At 47.9% G+C, this 16,526-nt stretch overlaps 1 protein-coding gene across 2 annotated transcripts in view; it reads right to left on the reverse strand.

Annotated features, from left to right (window-relative positions):
* TANC1 (tetratricopeptide repeat, ankyrin repeat and coiled-coil containing 1) overlaps positions 1 to 16,526 on the reverse strand; it is a 770,747-nt gene that overhangs the window by 501,357 nt on the left and 252,864 nt on the right. The window lies entirely within an intron of this gene.

The following is a 16,526-nucleotide window of genomic DNA, read 5'->3' on the forward strand; positions in this document are numbered from 1 at the left end:
ACCTGGGGCATCTTATCTTATATAAACCGCCAAGTAGGGCAGCATTTGAGATATCTGTAGGGGCTCTGGGCCCACAGGAAATGTTGGGGGTAAACACCACTGGCTGTTAGCCTGTATGTGTATTATCTGCTGCATCAAAGGACTAGAGCAAACACGCTGTACCACTATCTGAGAATATCACTCTCTGCAAGTGTTTTCGAAGCTCCTTATCCATAATGGAGGCAGCAACGAGTAGCAAGCTGCCACAGGGGCCAACTCAAGGTTTCATGAGCCTCGATAATTCGATGACGAGAGTGAAGGAAAGTATGGAAACCGGTGTGGCATGGAAGGACAATGCCCTGGCTGTACCCTGAACTACAACAATGCAATAAAGAACCTCTTGGCAACCAATTGAGTTTCAAGTAGTAACACAATATAGGCCATGTAGAACAGTGTACTTAATAAAAAAAACATATTACATTATTTCATTTGACAGATAGAGCAATTCATTTTTTTAGCCCATATAGGGTATCAATCATACAAAATATCAAAAAAAGGGTACATTGACAACACATCTAATATACAAACACGTTAAACAAACAGTAAAAAGAGTCAAACTAAAAAATGGACAATACAATGTGTAAGACAATAACTGAACAGATATATGTGAATACATATAATACTTCACTATGAAGTGCAGACACGTGTAACATCTCGTACAATACACATAAAATTCGTAAAGTATATAGAGGTTAAAATCTAAATATACACTGAATAGACTGGTCTCTAATAATTACAGTTCATCTGTTTCATAAGACCTGAACTGACCAGACTAATCATCTGAGGTGTAACAGCAACAGTATTGGATAAATGCTAGATACTACTGGGGCTCTGAAAATCAATGTCTGCATCGAAAAACCCAATCCGAGAAGCAAGTTTTCCTGCCCGGTCATAGGAATGATCTAGAAACAATAAGCCTGAAGTCAAGATAATAAAGTCTACACATTAAAAGACCCTTCGATTCAATTCCTGCAAGGATTCAAGTGTAATACCAAAAAACGTAAAGGATTCGAATTGCTGAGGATGTATGATTATATCCATGCATTGTCAGGAAAAGGGGGGGCAGGGGGCTAGCCCTTAAGCACCCTAGTTTGAATTTTCATCTATTGAGTAATCTGAAATGGTGAACGAGAGATAGTTGTTTTGTAAAATCTTACCGTTGATACAATGTCATAGAAGGAACCCTGAAGAAGTACTTTGGCTGGAGTCCTATCACAGTCTTTCCCTTTGGTGGTTGCAGAAGATTTGAGGAGTGTCAAGGTGTAAGCTGTTCTAGCTTCTCTAGGAACCAGGGGTCTGCAAATCTTAGGAGGAACGGGGCAAGGCTCTGTTTAAATATTACTGAATCAGCAGCTCTAAGAATGGGAGCCTTACGCATCTTCACCGGGGTAGGAATACCATGCACTGTGAGCAAGGAATGAGAAAGCGCTCAGCCAAAACCATTTTCAGGGACTGGGACACCACAGTGATGACAGTAATTTCAAAATGAAATACTGAGAAAATTGGTACCCACACAGTGCTGACCACTCCAACCTGTTGAAGAGGATATCAAGACACAGCCCATATACCTTTGTGAACTTGTCAAATTAAGCCAAACAAGTAACCTTCTGAAAGCGCTTCATCAGGAAGTATTCCACAATCATTGAGCAAAGACTGGCAAGAAATATTGTATGCGATCACCCTTAAAGCAAACATAAACCTTTTTCATGGTCTGCCAGAGAAATTGTGTTCCAACAAAGTTCACAGTTCTGAAATCAATCATTTTCTGCCTACTAAGGCAAACCTTTACCAAAGATATTATGAAAAGAACAACTTTGGACGTACAACGGTATAATATTGATCGTGACACATTTAGAGAAAAAGTAGGAACAAGGGAATGAAGTGCATGAGGCGAGACTAAGAGAAACCAAAGCTTGCACTTGCATTCTTAGTTCTCAAACAGTAAATCTGCTAAAGTCATTTTTTTCTACTTTTGCCATAAACTCCTAAGGAGAAAATATGAAAAGTTCACAAATACAAAAAATAGAGGGGCCGATGATACCTGAACACCATGTTTGTAAATCTGAGCTTTCATTTACCAAATTAGTGCGTTCAGTCACTTTTAGTATCTGTTCGAAATAATTAGCCTACGGTGTCCCAGTGACGAGGAGCAACGTGGTTCTACCTACAAGAAGGGACCAGGATTTATGTACTAATTCACAAAAGGTATTTGTTGCTATTACATTGCTTTAGTAAGCTCTGAATAATTGCAGCTGGCATAAGTAGGTACTACGCTCTCGCAACCACAAAAACAGTGTGACAATTAAGACAAAAGTGATCATAAAAGTAACAGAAAGCAGCAGATCTCTATGTTCGTGTTCTTTATCCAAAGGGATGTTTATTTGAGTCCACAATCAGCCTCAATCAGCCGACACGTGTTTCATCGTGTTGAAGTGGAGTCAACACGACTCTTCAGGGCCTGAACGAATGATTGACGGGTATGTCAAACTGTAAATGGCATAGACAACCCTGGTAACGGGTATGAAGTCTAAGTAATCACGAAGTAGTATCGGACTGTCCACAATGCTGTTCGTTAATTCCAAAATGAGACTAAACACATGTAAATGTTTAGCCCAAAACCGGGAGGGGATCCGAAAGTCTGATCAGTTAGAAGTTGTGTGCACTTCTCCGTTCCAAGAAGAAGGTCCGTTCTTGGAACACGGCGACCGGGAACACACAGAGGAGGGATACCGCGCGTCAGTACGCTTTCACTTACGAACAGCATTGTGGACAGTCCGATACTACTTCGTGATTACTTAGACTTCATACCCGTTACCAGGGTTGTCTATGCCATTTACAGTTTGACATACCCGTCAATCATTCGTTCAGGCCCTGAAGAGTCGTGTTGACTCCACTTCAACACGATGAAACACGTGTCGGCTGATTGAGGCTGATTGTGGACTCAAATAAACATCCCTTTGGATAAAGAACACGAACATAGAGATCTGCTGCTTTCTGTTACTTTTATGATCACTTTTGTCTTAATTGTCACACTGTTTTTGTGGTTGCGAGAGCGTAGTTGTTATAAGTCTATGAGAATCTCTGATTGTCTTGAACGGTTTTAGGGTTTCCGTTCGCTCTGAACGCACCACTCATCGGAACTCTTCTCCTTACATTTTGTAACGTTTACTTCAGGTAGAGCACCATTATCTGAATTTTCTCTCAACCCTATTCAGCTGGTTTTCTGGCATAAGTAGGTACTATGTGCCATTTGTCATGGAGTCATTAATGATTCAAAGTGATTAATGGCCATTCTCAGAAAGCCGAATCCACAAAATTGACGCAAAGCTCTCTCTCACCTCCAAAGGCTTGGTCACATCTCAAAGAGGAAACTTTACACCTGTTCCCGTTATTCGACCTCTGGGCTGGTGTGCTCCAGTCCTCAGAACAAGGACAACCACTTGACTCAACATGTACATAGCTTCAAGGTTTTAGATAGCTATGTGTGACATTTTCGTAATTCAAGTATAATTATGAGTGACATTTCAACCACTATGAGTGACACTTTCTCACAAGCACAATCAAGCAATTAAGAAAAAGAAAACATATAAATATCAGAAATTACATCAATTTGAGCAACAATTAACTCTAAGAAGATCTTTAAACTGCTGGAAAGCACCAGAGATGGAAGGGCACTTCACTAACCTAGTGCCCTTTTAACATGAGTGTACTGTTTAACCAGGTAGGTAACAAGATGGTCTCCACAACTCAATGCTGGACTTCCCACAAACCTACAAAGAGCCTCGTTAGAGCCTCTACCCTCCTATTTCTGCCGTCTTACCTCGTATTTAGCACAGTCTCTTTCCTTCCATCTTTCAGATATCTCCTCTCCACCATGCCCCTTCTCTACCATATGAGACTCCACTTTCTAAAAATATTCGGTTCCATTCCACCTCTTGGCATAATTGGTAAGTATTTCAACAAGAAGTCACTGCTACAAACATTTTTGAACAGGCTCATTAACCCAAAATCAAAGCTGGGCTGAGGCATAACAATGTTCATCTCCCAGTGAAAAATGATGCTTGTGCCCTTAGGCTTCCTATTCGAGTCTCTTGATGCGCACCCACATCACAGTTTGCGTTTTCCTTTCTTCTAACATTTCAGTTTCACATACTGAAAAAATACATCCATCCTGGCTGTTGGCAGAGCACTGCCAGTGTCTGGGTGAAGGGAAGAGAAGCTCTGCCGGGATCTGGGGGCATTGAGGGGAAAGGTTATGCCAGTATCGGAGGATAAAAAAAAAGGTGATGGGTGGAGAGTGCTTGAATGAATCTCAACTACTTGCAATTACTAGGGCTGTGTTCCAGTCATCCTTGTTTGCCCGTGCTTCAAAGAGTCCCGCTATTTACAAATCATCCTTGGTTCTTTCCCAATGGGAACAGCCCAGTCCGAACAGCCAGGCCTGGACCCTACAGGTGGAAACACTCCTGGACGGGCTATGGCCTGGCAGTGATAGGAGCGGCTCTGCCAGGATCTCTTGGAGAGCGATAAACTATCCCGCCAGGGTGTGAGCCACAGAGAAAGGAGAGATGTGATGGATTCTGGGGCTCTGAGAAGCACTTCCAGAATGTGGGCAGTGAGACTAAATGCTCTGCCAGGATCTGGGGTCTATAGAGGGAGATGTTATGTCAGTACTGCCGGATAGTAACAAAAAGGTTTTGAGTGAAATAACTGAAATCTCAGCCACAGGTGAAGTACTCAGGCTGCATTCTAATCCATCATTTTATGTCCACTGTACACAGAGTTCGGCCATGTGCTGGGATGTGAGGCCTCAACACCATGAACAGTTACACAGGGTCGGATCCACCTGTATCATCTTAGTAGTGAGATAGAGTAACGAACAGGACTGGCACCCACTGACTCTAGGCAGCTGCCTGGTCGCACGCTGCCAAAAACGGAATTTGTGTTCTTAACACACACACACTCACCTCGGATGGGTGGTGGTAACTTACTTCAACTTTGTTTGCAGACAGCGACTCTGCAAGGCAGGCTCGTGCCACGACCAACCAGTGCAATTTGGGATTGCCGCCTCCCCCCTCCTAGTCCTCAGTGAGTACTGGCCAGTGACAGACTGTCCTGACGAGCGCTGTAACGGTCACCAACTCCGCCTCCTCTGGCAATTTTGAATTTGCCACGGGAAGGAGGGCATATTTCAATATAACCACTAAGCGCGTGGCAGCTGGCGCAAGCAGCAGGCAGCGCTGCTAGTGCCATGACAGCTGCAAACCATTAGTAAGCTGTCCTCCCACAACAAACTCCGCTATGGCAGCAGGAGGTGATGTCCCCACGCGCCACCAGACATTTATCTCACAACCTGACTGGGCTGTTATGTCTCGGTATTAGCAATTGGGCACTACCTTGACGTGGTGTAAGGCTGAGAGCTGTGCCATGGCAATTAATGAATCTCGAGATACACGGTATCAGTGACCCTGCTACCAGCCTACTAGTTCAGCTGCGAGCACCAAACCTGCGGGAGCAGAGGACACCATGGGCGGCTTACTGCTAGCTGCCACACTCCAATATAACAGTTTTAGGCAGCGCTACATTGACAACTGTGGCGCTATGTCTTATTATGCGCAACAATGCATTTCAGCGCGGAGATGCGGAGCAGCACCCTGAATTGCGTTATTCTAATGCCTGATGCGTGGTATTTGGCAGGACTGCATGCACTGTCTTCATGAAGCTGAACATGCATTTGACAGCTCGCTTGCATATCGCGTTGAGCAGTTGCCACGTGTAAATACCAGCAAATGTATGTAAGCCCACACTTAGAATTTCAAAACCGGTCAGTGAGGGGAGGGGTTTGGTAGGTCTAACATATATTATCGTCAGATTACAGAACCTAGGCCACAAACGAAGACAAAAAATTACTTAACACCATGTAAACCCGTCAATTATTTTATACCTTTTTCTTTTAAAGCTACTACAAATCTATCAACTGAAAGGCCTGGTGATCATTTCTAGTTAAACAGAGGGCATTGCAGTGAAGGTTGAGCATTTGCCTGCCTTTCTGTATTGCTGCTGCTTTCAGCGAAGATGGATGTGGATGCAAAGTCAACTTTTGTCTGAAAAGATGAAAAAACTCAAGCAGACAAAATGTACATTCTAAATTAATATCAGAGCACACAGTTACCCCCACTTGCATTAGAAATTCAGCTGAAACGAGTCTGTTGCTTATTTGCACATATCTGGTTTGCCCAGTCACACCGCCTCCCTTGCTAAATTAGTCTCATTATCTTTCAGAATTTTATCTGCACCACTCCAGCCCATAGCTGACAGGATTGCTCTGCCCCACACTGCACCCGCCTCAGAAGCATGTCTGGCAAGCACAGCCGTGGCAACAGTGTCAATATTTTCCAAGTGTCTCGTATATATGCATACCGCTACTGCTGGCTCTTTGGTTTGGTCAAAGAGGGGAAGTGGAATGTGTGAGATTTCTTCCAACAAACCGCCACTTCCACCAGAAATCTGAAAACAAACGCCTTTCTCACCAAAGTAAAACATTTCTCGAGAATGAGTCAATGGCCTACGGTCTGAAAGGCAGCCATCTTCCTTCAGCTCCGAAATTCATCTTTTTCCAAAATGGCTTCTACCGTGCAACACTTATTGGGAAGCCAACCTGTGTCTGAATATTAGCATCTCTATCAGACACAAAGTGACGCAATACCTATGGAACAACTCGTGTGCTCGATAACTATAACCAGTCATGACAGACGTTCTCCTAATTTAATATCCTCATTCTCATCTACATAGCACGTGGAAATATTTAATACGCTGTGAAAAGCATCTAGGGTGCCATGACACCGTTTTCTACGAAAAATAACAACCACCAGACACAAAGACCATGCCGAGGTGCGAATGGTCAGACTACCCAACTATGCCTACAAGTAATTGGCCTACTCCTACATTCAGCCAACTTCTTGTTCCCACTCGTCCAGATGTTTATCAATCCATTGTCAACCAAATATACTGCTATGGTCTTTTTAACAAGCAGGACAGTAGCACTAGAACCGAAATCCTGGGAGCAGAGTTAGAAGAATTTTTAAAATGGTGTCCAAGTCCAAATCTTCCTACTAGACACAGGCTTTCCACATGCCACAGACTACGTTTTAACTTTGGCACAGAGACGAGTATTTATTTGAATTAAATCTTTTTATTTTTATTATGGCAAAGCGTTAGCAAACCCGCACATGGCAAAGCGTAAGCAAACCCGCACATAGCCAAGCGTTGAGCATAAGGTCCAATGCAGAACATAGGAAACGTCATCACATGTTGCGGATACCCCCGTCCCTTCTCAACCCTCCCCCTCCATATCATTTAAGTTGCAACAACCAGGGGGCGTGGCTTGGCGCGCAAACGGAATGGCCGCCTAACTGAGCGGCTCCCGTTTCCTACACCATTAATCCTGCAATAATCCTCACTGGCTGGAGGGCTGGCTCTCCCTACCTCGGCGGAATCGACGGGGCGCAGTCTCGGCAACCCCCGACCCTGATCTCAGATCGCTGGGAGAATTCTTTAATCGGCTACCGGCGCTGAAAGTTTTACCGGAGTAGCCCCTGAAGCGACAGTGACGGGGACCTGAGCTGCAGGCGTGTACGCGAGGCCGGTGCGGACCACGAGGAGGAAGGCCCAGGGCAGGGGCCTTGCCGATGGAGACCGCTGAGGCTCACAGGACGGGCGGGGCATCGGATCCTGCCCTGCTCGATGACGGACCTTGCCGGGGGTCAGGAGCTGCTGCTTTCCTGAGCGGGGAGGCATTGAAGGACCTGGCCGAGAGGGAGACAGCGCCGGCGGCGCTCGACAGACTCATCCACCCCCTACAAGCGGCTGCGGAATACGGCGGAAGAGGAGCGGGCTGCTTTATCGGCTGAGAGACTGTCACCGCGGCGCAGTGAGTACCCGGCCGCTTTGCTGAGATCCGTCATTGGGGTCGGACCGCTATATTGCGCGCCGGCTCGCCTGTGGCGGTGGGGCCGGCGCTCTGTGGTGGTGGTGCTATCACGCCCCTACCGCGACTGACTGGGGCCTGGCTCCCGGCATGAGACTGCCCACCTGCCCGCACTCATCCGATTGACTTGGAGGCGCATGGTGCCGGGTTCCCGATGTGCTGCCGTTAGCCAGGGGGAGAGCGGAGATAGCACCTGAGAGAACTGATCTGTGGGGGGCGGGTGCGTGCTTTGGCAGTCCCTGATCCTTGCTTCTTCTACAGGACTGGCGGCCCTCGTGTAGTCGTCCGACCCCAGGCACTGTGAACGTCTGGCCGCGAGGCCTGGTGGAGACCGACGCTCCTTGGCTGTAACGTGCGAAGTGTGAACTGAGTGGAGAGAGACGGGTCACTTTGCCTAATCACGCACCAGATCTTATTCGCCTGGCCAGATACCGCGAAGATGGCCCAGGAGCGACGTAGGGGCACCGTGGTGCGCCCGGAGAACCGACAGTCAAAGCTCAGCTTCGAAAGCTCCAAGAATGGAACGAAAACGGGGGCGGTGGAACCTGGACCTAGCGGCACGGACCAGGCCGCAATATTGTCTCCCACGGCCACCTTGGATCTGCACGGCCTGTTCCAGGAAATGAGCCAGGGCTTTGCTACGGTGGTGGAGAAGGTAGATAGGATGTCGTCCAGATTGGACGCCTTAGTGCACAAAGTCGACCAACACGAGGAGAGGATAACCGCGACAGAACAGCGAATCTCGGACAACGACGATCTCACCGCTACTCACACCTCCCAGCTTGCTCGAATGGATGGTCTTCTGAGAGTGATAGCAGCCAAGAATGAGGATTTGGAAGCCCGTAGTAGACGCAACAACATTCGCGTCACGGGTATTCCGGAATCTACGGACACTGGACGAATGGAGATTTATATCGAGGCGCTCCTCCGGGCGTCCATAGGAGAGGACGCCTTCTCACCTCAATTCATTGTGGAGAGAGCTCACAGATCCTTGGCTCCTGTGCCGAAGCCCGGGCTGCCACCTAGACCGATTATTGCTCGTCTATTAAATTACCGTGACCGTGATGTGGCCTTGAGAGCTGCGAGAACCAAACGCACCCTGCATTACAATGGAGTTGCTTTCTCCCTGTATCCTGATTTTACCCCTCTAGTGCAGGAGGAACGGCGTAAATTCCTGGCCGTCAAAAAGAAGCTGAGAGAGGCCCAGATGGATTATGCACTGCTATACCCAGCGAAATTGAGGGTAACACACCAGGGCAAGCAACGCTTTTTCACGGACCCGAGTAAAGTTGAGGAATATTTGTGACAACAGCGCAGGGCACAGAGAGGCAGACGGGATGGACTTGCGGACTCGGATGAGGAGTTGCCCCCGGCGGACAATAATGATTGATATGCCCTATAGTCCCTGATCGACTCCGCCCTGAGGCCGTATTGCTATACCTGTCCCACATCTGCTGCCTCTGAAGGCATTCTTGCATTTATTGGGAGTTGACATTGCCTGAATCCGCCAGCAGTGCTTAATATGTAGGAACTGCCCCCTCTACCCCTGCCTCTACCATGGTCGGTACCGAATGAGAGGCTAACGGGCGAGGGGATAGCTGTGCGCTATTGCTGATGTTCCCCCTACGGGAGTACCCTGACATTTACTACTGGTTGCGGGAGTTCTGGGGATGGGGGAGGTGGGTGGGCATGGGACTGAGTGGCTGCTGGCATGATTGGGATGCAGTAGTGGGAGGGGGGTTGGGATTTGTTGTGGGTGAAGTTGTGTGGCTGATGACAGCAGTTGACTGGATGTACAATGCGTTCTGTGATTTAGTGCACGAGCTGATGCAACGTTGGAATTTGAAGTGGCACACTGTTGGTATCCGAAAGTATAGGGATCATGGCTAACTCTACATGTGATGCACAATTGAAATGTTTGTCTTGGAATGTCCGAGGGCTCAACGATGCTAAGAAATGCAGAAATATCATCTCGTATCTAGATCGCCACCAGGTGCAGCTTGCAATGTTGCAGGAAACACACTTAGCTCCCCGAGGTCGCATGTCTTTTGGCAGTAGATGGGCTGCCACTCGGTCATTTTCCTCCTATTCCTCGTATGCGAGAGGAGTAGTTATCCTGATTAAACGTACTGTTCCCTTTCAGGTGTGTGGTGAACTGGCGGACGTGGAGGGCCGTTATGTATTACTATGGGGGCGACTAGGCCGCGACACCATTACCCTAGTTAACAGCTATGCCCCGAACCTTGATGTACCATGTTTTTTCACCACACTATGGGGTAAGATTCTGGACATAGGGTCTCGCCACATCATCTGGGGGGGAGATTTCAATATAGCGTTGGAGCCTCACTTGGATAGGGCAGATAGGGAGACGCACTACAAACCCAGATCTAGAGAGGCGATAAAGGGTGTGCTCTCTGAAGGTAACCTTTTTGATGCCTGGCGTCAGCTACACCCTGACTGTATGGAGGGTACCCACTTCACCTCACAGACTGGGACGTGGGCACGGCTTGATTACTTTCTCCTGACTAGAGAAGCGATAACGGGAGTAACTAATGTTACACACCTTCCAAGATCGTACTCGGATCACAGTCCGGTACTGCTGACTTTAATCGTCCCGGGATGGGATCACACTAGGCCGCGCTGGCGCCTACAGCCAACGGCGTTGCTGGACGAGGTATTCCGTGCCGAACTGGGAGAAGAGATCACTGCTTTTTTCCCAAGAAACAAGGGAACTGTTGATTCTGTAGAAACTATCTGGGAGGCTTTCAAGGTCACTATAAGGGGCCACTGTATGTCGAAGAGTTTTGGGGTGTTGCGCGACATACAACGCACGATCCGAAAACTGGAGGATGAGATGAGGATGTTGGAGATACAGATGGTGGGGGGTGATGCCTTAACCGCACACGCAGCATTCAGGGCTAAGCTCACGCAGTATGAAGAAGAGGCACACAGGGAGACTAGATTTAGGGGCAAACACTGGCAAGCGAGGAAATACTGCGAGGGAGACAGGCCTGGCAAGGCGTTAGCCATATTAACAGGGACGCAGCGCGCTGACAATACTATCCTTGAAGTGGTCAACAACCAGGGTCACACTGTCAGGGATTCAGAGGACCTATTGACGGCATTCGTCTCCCATTATCACACACTATACACCACGGTCACCACCCCAGACATACAGTATGATGACTTTTTGGGAGACTTAGCATTATGTTGGCTTAGTGATGTTGACAGACAATTCCTTGCTGCCCCTTTTGAATTGGATGAAGTCAGGGATGCGATTATGTCACTCCAAAACGGGAAGTCGCCTGGATTGGACGGACTTCCTGCGGAATTCTACAAGACCTATGTAGACACCATGGCCCCGATCCTCAGGGAGGTCTTTGTAGAGTCACTTGCGGACGGAATCCTTCCCGGATCCATGCGCGAAGTCGTCATCACCTCCCTATTGAAACCAGGCAAAAACCCCGCATCCTGCGACTCATACCGCCCCCTTTCGCTCCTCAATTGTGATGTGAAAATACTGGCCAAAATCCTAGCCACCAGGTTGTCCCTCCTTATGACCCGGATAGTGTTGCCGGATCAGTCTGGCTTTGTCCCGAGCCGCTCTACGTCAAATAACCTACGCACACTTTTCTCCCTACTCCACACGGTCCATCCGGACCTCCCTGTCGCGGCGATCTTCTTAGACGCCACAAAAGCGTTCGACTCAGTAGAATGGCCTTATCTGTTCTCTGTCTTGACCCGGATGGGTTTCCCCACTATTTTCATATCCTGGATTCATTTACTATATACGCAACCCACGGCACGAGTCTTGATTAATGGTCGTCTTTCTGCACCACTCGACATCTCCAGGGGTACATGACAGGGATGCCCGCTGTCTCCCCTGTTGTTCGCGATAGCAATTGAACCTCTTGCATGCCGTCTACGTCAGCTTCATGGTGAAGGAGCGATTCGTTGTCTCCAACGCCAGATTGATGTGTCACTATACGCGGATGATATAACGCGGTTTGTTAAGGATCCGGCTCAGAACTTAAATCCCCTGCTCAGAGACTTTGTGGTCTTTGGACGACTATCGGGGGTACAGATTAATTGGGCGAAATCCCAGTTCTTTCCACTCACTCAGGCCGTACACGACTTTCCCTTAGACTACCCCCTCGAGTGGTGTAGGTCCGAACTTCGATATCTGGGCATTCAGATATCCCGTGACAAAGACGAAATCCTGCGCGCTAACTACGGCGTCGCTGTATCCAAACTCACTTCTCTTGTGGACCGTTGGATCTCCCTTCCCCTTTCCATGGCAGGGCGAGCTTCTTTGGTCAAAATGGTGGTGCTCCCGCGCTTCCTTTATTTTTTCCTCAATATCCCCTTTTACCCAGGCGCCTTTTTTTTCAAATCCTTGAAGTCGGAACTTTGCCGCCTTTTTTGGGGAGGCAGGGGTCCACGACTTAAATGGTCCGTGTTGATATTACCATATGATAAAGGGGGATTTGACCTCCCAGATTTTGAACTCTACTACCTCTGTGTGCAGGCGCACCATGCGTATCACTGGCTTCTCCCTACGCCCTTCATGCCCCAATTGGCGGTGGAGGACTGGATAGCCAATCCCCTGCCCTTGAATGGTCTCCTTCACTGACAGCCCTCGGCCATAACGACACCTCATACGTCAGTCACATGCACTATTGATGCGTGGTGCCGATTGGCTAAAAGACTTGACTTCAGATTATTATACTCTCCTCTGCTACCTTTGACATACCATCCTGGGCTCACATTACTGCAGGAGAAGGGGTTCCAGAAACTCTGTGTGGCACTAAAGATTGCTTGTTGGGGTGACCTCTTTAAAGCGGGGCGCTTTAAGACTGCGGACGAGTTCTTTCAGACACATGATCGCACTCCCCTTGAGGTTTTCTATTACCTGCGACTTCAACAGGGTATGCGCGCCATACTTCCCGACTTTCCTACAGAACCTGATGTTCTGCCCCCACTTCACTTCCTACTGAGCTCGCAGGATGGCTCGCACCTGGTCTCCGGTATGTATCGCAAAGTTAGAACGAGCGGCCCGTCACCGGAGGTCTCAGCGAGGACACGGTGGGCTACTGAACTGGCGGTGGACGTTACTGATGACCAATGGTTATACTGCTGTACTCTTACGGCTAGAGTGTCAGCAAGCTGCAGACTCAAGATAATTCATTATAAATTTTTACAGCGATTGTATTATACCCCTGTGAAAAAATATAGATTTCATTTAGCTGACACTGACCATTGCGACCGCTGTCGCGCAGACCATGCAGACTTCTTGCACCTTGCCTGGGACTGCCCATCCATCCAGGCCTACTGGCAACAAGTACACACCGCCCTAGAAACAATGATAGGGACCGCCATACCACCAGACTCGCTCACCATGCTGCTGGGATATACACCGCACATCCCCTCACAGTATAGGAAGTTTGTAGATACTGCGCTGCTCCTGGCGAAGAGGCATGCAGATGGGGTCGTGGCAGGGCCCCGAAATTCAAGGAGTGGCTTACTGACATAACATACAGTCAGGACCAGCATGCGACCTTCGCTGATTTACTACCAATGCGTAGCAGACCGAGAGACATGTGGGGACCTCTGGTTACTTACCTTCAGGCTCTGATGGCCCGAGATGATAGCCCTGAGAGAGACACCAATAGAGCTGGCAGTGACGCCCCGACATAATGTGTTTCAATCACTTACTGAGGTTGAATTGAATGCGCTACTGTTGCTGTGGAGTTCCACTGGTTAGGCCTGTTCCCCCTTGATCTCATATTGCTCCGATATTGCTTACTGTTATTCTACTCATTTACGATGCATGTATAATCTGCTCCATCTGTGAACTGCTGCCTCCCCTATCCTCTACCCCCTTCTGTATACCGTCATTACCCTATCACTGCTCACTGTGTGATCCCCATGTCCTATTGTACTATTGAAGCCCTGAACGTTCTACTGTGCTCTGCTCCGTCAGAACTGCTATGTATGTTAAAAGATACGCCATGAATATTGTTCTCCAGTCACTGTAACGTTGCATTGCACGTCTTTGTGTTGTCGTTTTTTGCTCTGTTTTTGGAAAACACCAATAAACAAAGTTTAAAAAAAAAAAAAAGTTGCAACAACCATCTGTCCCATCTTCCATGAAATTTGAGAGGCGCTCCTCGCCTTATAAACTGTGCGCGCTGCTGCTGCACAAATGTTCGACCCCTTGTGCCCATTCATCGAGGCAAGGAGCAGTGGGTGCAATCCAGTGGCAGGGGATGTCCCCTGCTAACGACTCATAACCCCCCCTGTAACCAGGCATCTACTGTCAGAGTTATCCCCCTATCTCACTCAATCGCCAAAAGCACATGCGCAAGTCAGTCACCAACAGATATCCAAGTGCTCTACTCAGTTAGGAACATATCTTTAGCCAGTACCATTCAATGTATGGCCATTTCGAAACCATATGAATGAGATCCACTTGCTTCACCCAACATCATATGACGGACACTTGCGCCTACCCATGTGCCAAAGCCTAGTGGGATCATAATAGCGGAGGTGAAAGTATTTGAACTATATTACTCTCAACTTGACTGATATAGCCAGTGAATGGACAGTCATTTGTGCCTCTACCCACTCATCATCCTCCAGCCGGCCTATGTTGGATTGCTGTCTGTCCCTTAGCAGTAAAAAAGGAACAGGAGAGTGTGTAACTAGGGATCTATAGTTGAGCAAGATACCACTATTAATAATTGGCTCCATGAGAATTTTAGGCTCTGGGGGTTACATTACGGAGAGCTTGCATTAGGGGGTTGGTAGGCATGAATGACATGCCTAAGACGGTGATAGCGGGGGTATTGGGCAGGGTGGAGGATCATATTCCATAGTCAGTTGGCCGAATGTCTTAAGTTGTTCCCCCTCCCAAATATCCCCCACCTTTGATATACCAATGAGGTCCCACCAGCCAAATCCAGCAGGATTAGATACCTTTGGTAGCCAAGTACACCGCTTCAAGCAGGTTTCTCTTGTTATCTTCTTAAAGTTGCCAATGTGTTTCAAGGCCTTCTGCCAACAGATTAGTGGCATCCAAGTCAAAGCAGCGAGCCTCCTAGGGATCGAACAGCAATATAGGATTGCGTCCAGCTCCCAGGCTTGCATGAGATTCCTCTCTAGTCTATATGATTTTTGGTTTAAATTTGTTTATTGGGATTTTTACATTACTTAGTGCACATTAACATTTTTATATCATTGTGTTGAGTTGACACATACCTGCAATTAGAAACAGAATGATTGTACGATATAGCTTACACACGTTTTCTGCATTTCAGTCCTACAAACGAGAACGAGAACCAAGAGGAATCATGACAACTGTGTGTTGATTCGCATTTCTATGAGGACCCCACCTGTCGGTCTGGACTTATTGGTAGTATTGTCCTATGCCCCGACTGGGGCCGTTTTAAATGGATATGCAACTATATTCCACTCATGTTTTCCTTCCCTATGCTATAGTGCCTGTATGTATTCTCATCTAACTATCATCGGCGTCTAAACTGCCGATGTGAAGTGGCAGATTGCCAAACATGGGGGTTAAGAAAAACTAGGGGAAGCGAGGAGAAGCCATCAATTCTTGTTTGGTGTCATCGCTAATGGGGACGGTGTCATAGTCTGTGTACGGTTTAGTGGTTCGTAAATGCATTGGTGCGTATGCGACGGGGACAGTTAACGCCCTCATGGAAGAACCCCCTGTGTGAAGTGGGACGACTCCCGGTATGACTTCAGCGTGACCTTAGGTCTAGGCGGAGTGGTCCTGATATTGAATTTCTACTACTGCCGCTGCAGGGGACTGGGGTGGGGTCTGGGATTGATGTGCTACCTGTCCTTCCGTCTGGGTTGGTTCGTGTGTGAATGCGTACAGCAATTGTGCCCATTCTAAGGTACTGGGGTGTTTACGAATGCCCTTCACTTCCTCGTCTCTCACCACCTCTTCCTCCGCTTTACTCCACTTTTTCACCGCGCCTATCCACGCTGCTTCCGGCGGTCCCATTGGGGCACGCCAGTGCATAGCTATTCCTCTTTTTTGCTAAAAGAACGGCAAGAGATACAAAACGGTTCTGCACTTTCTCGGTCTTCCGCCTGCGGAAGATCCCGAGTGCACATGCTTCCCATGTGGTCGTGGTCCTAGTGTTAGTCGCCGCCCTGAGCGTCGTGTGAACGCGATCCTAGTAGCCTTGGATGTAAGGGCAATCCCAAAACATGTGCTTAAAGTCTGCCTCAGGTGTTTGACAACGGGGCATGCAAAGTGTGTGTCTGGATAAAAACGGTGGAGTCGGCATGGTGTGAGGTATGCTCTGTGAGGGACATTGAATTGGATGTTCCTAAAGCGTGCATTTCTGGAATACTTTTTGGGATATTCTAGGGCAGTGTCCCATTCCTTATCATTAAGAACTCTTCCCACTTCTGTTTCCCATGTCTGACGCAGTGTCTGTATCGGAGGAAGAATCAGCTCCCG

Source organism: Lissotriton helveticus, chromosome 3_1 (genome assembly GCF_964261635.1).
Source record: "Lissotriton helveticus chromosome 3_1, aLisHel1.1, whole genome shotgun sequence".
Classification (NCBI taxonomy): Eukaryota; Metazoa; Chordata; class Amphibia; order Caudata; family Salamandridae; genus Lissotriton; species Lissotriton helveticus.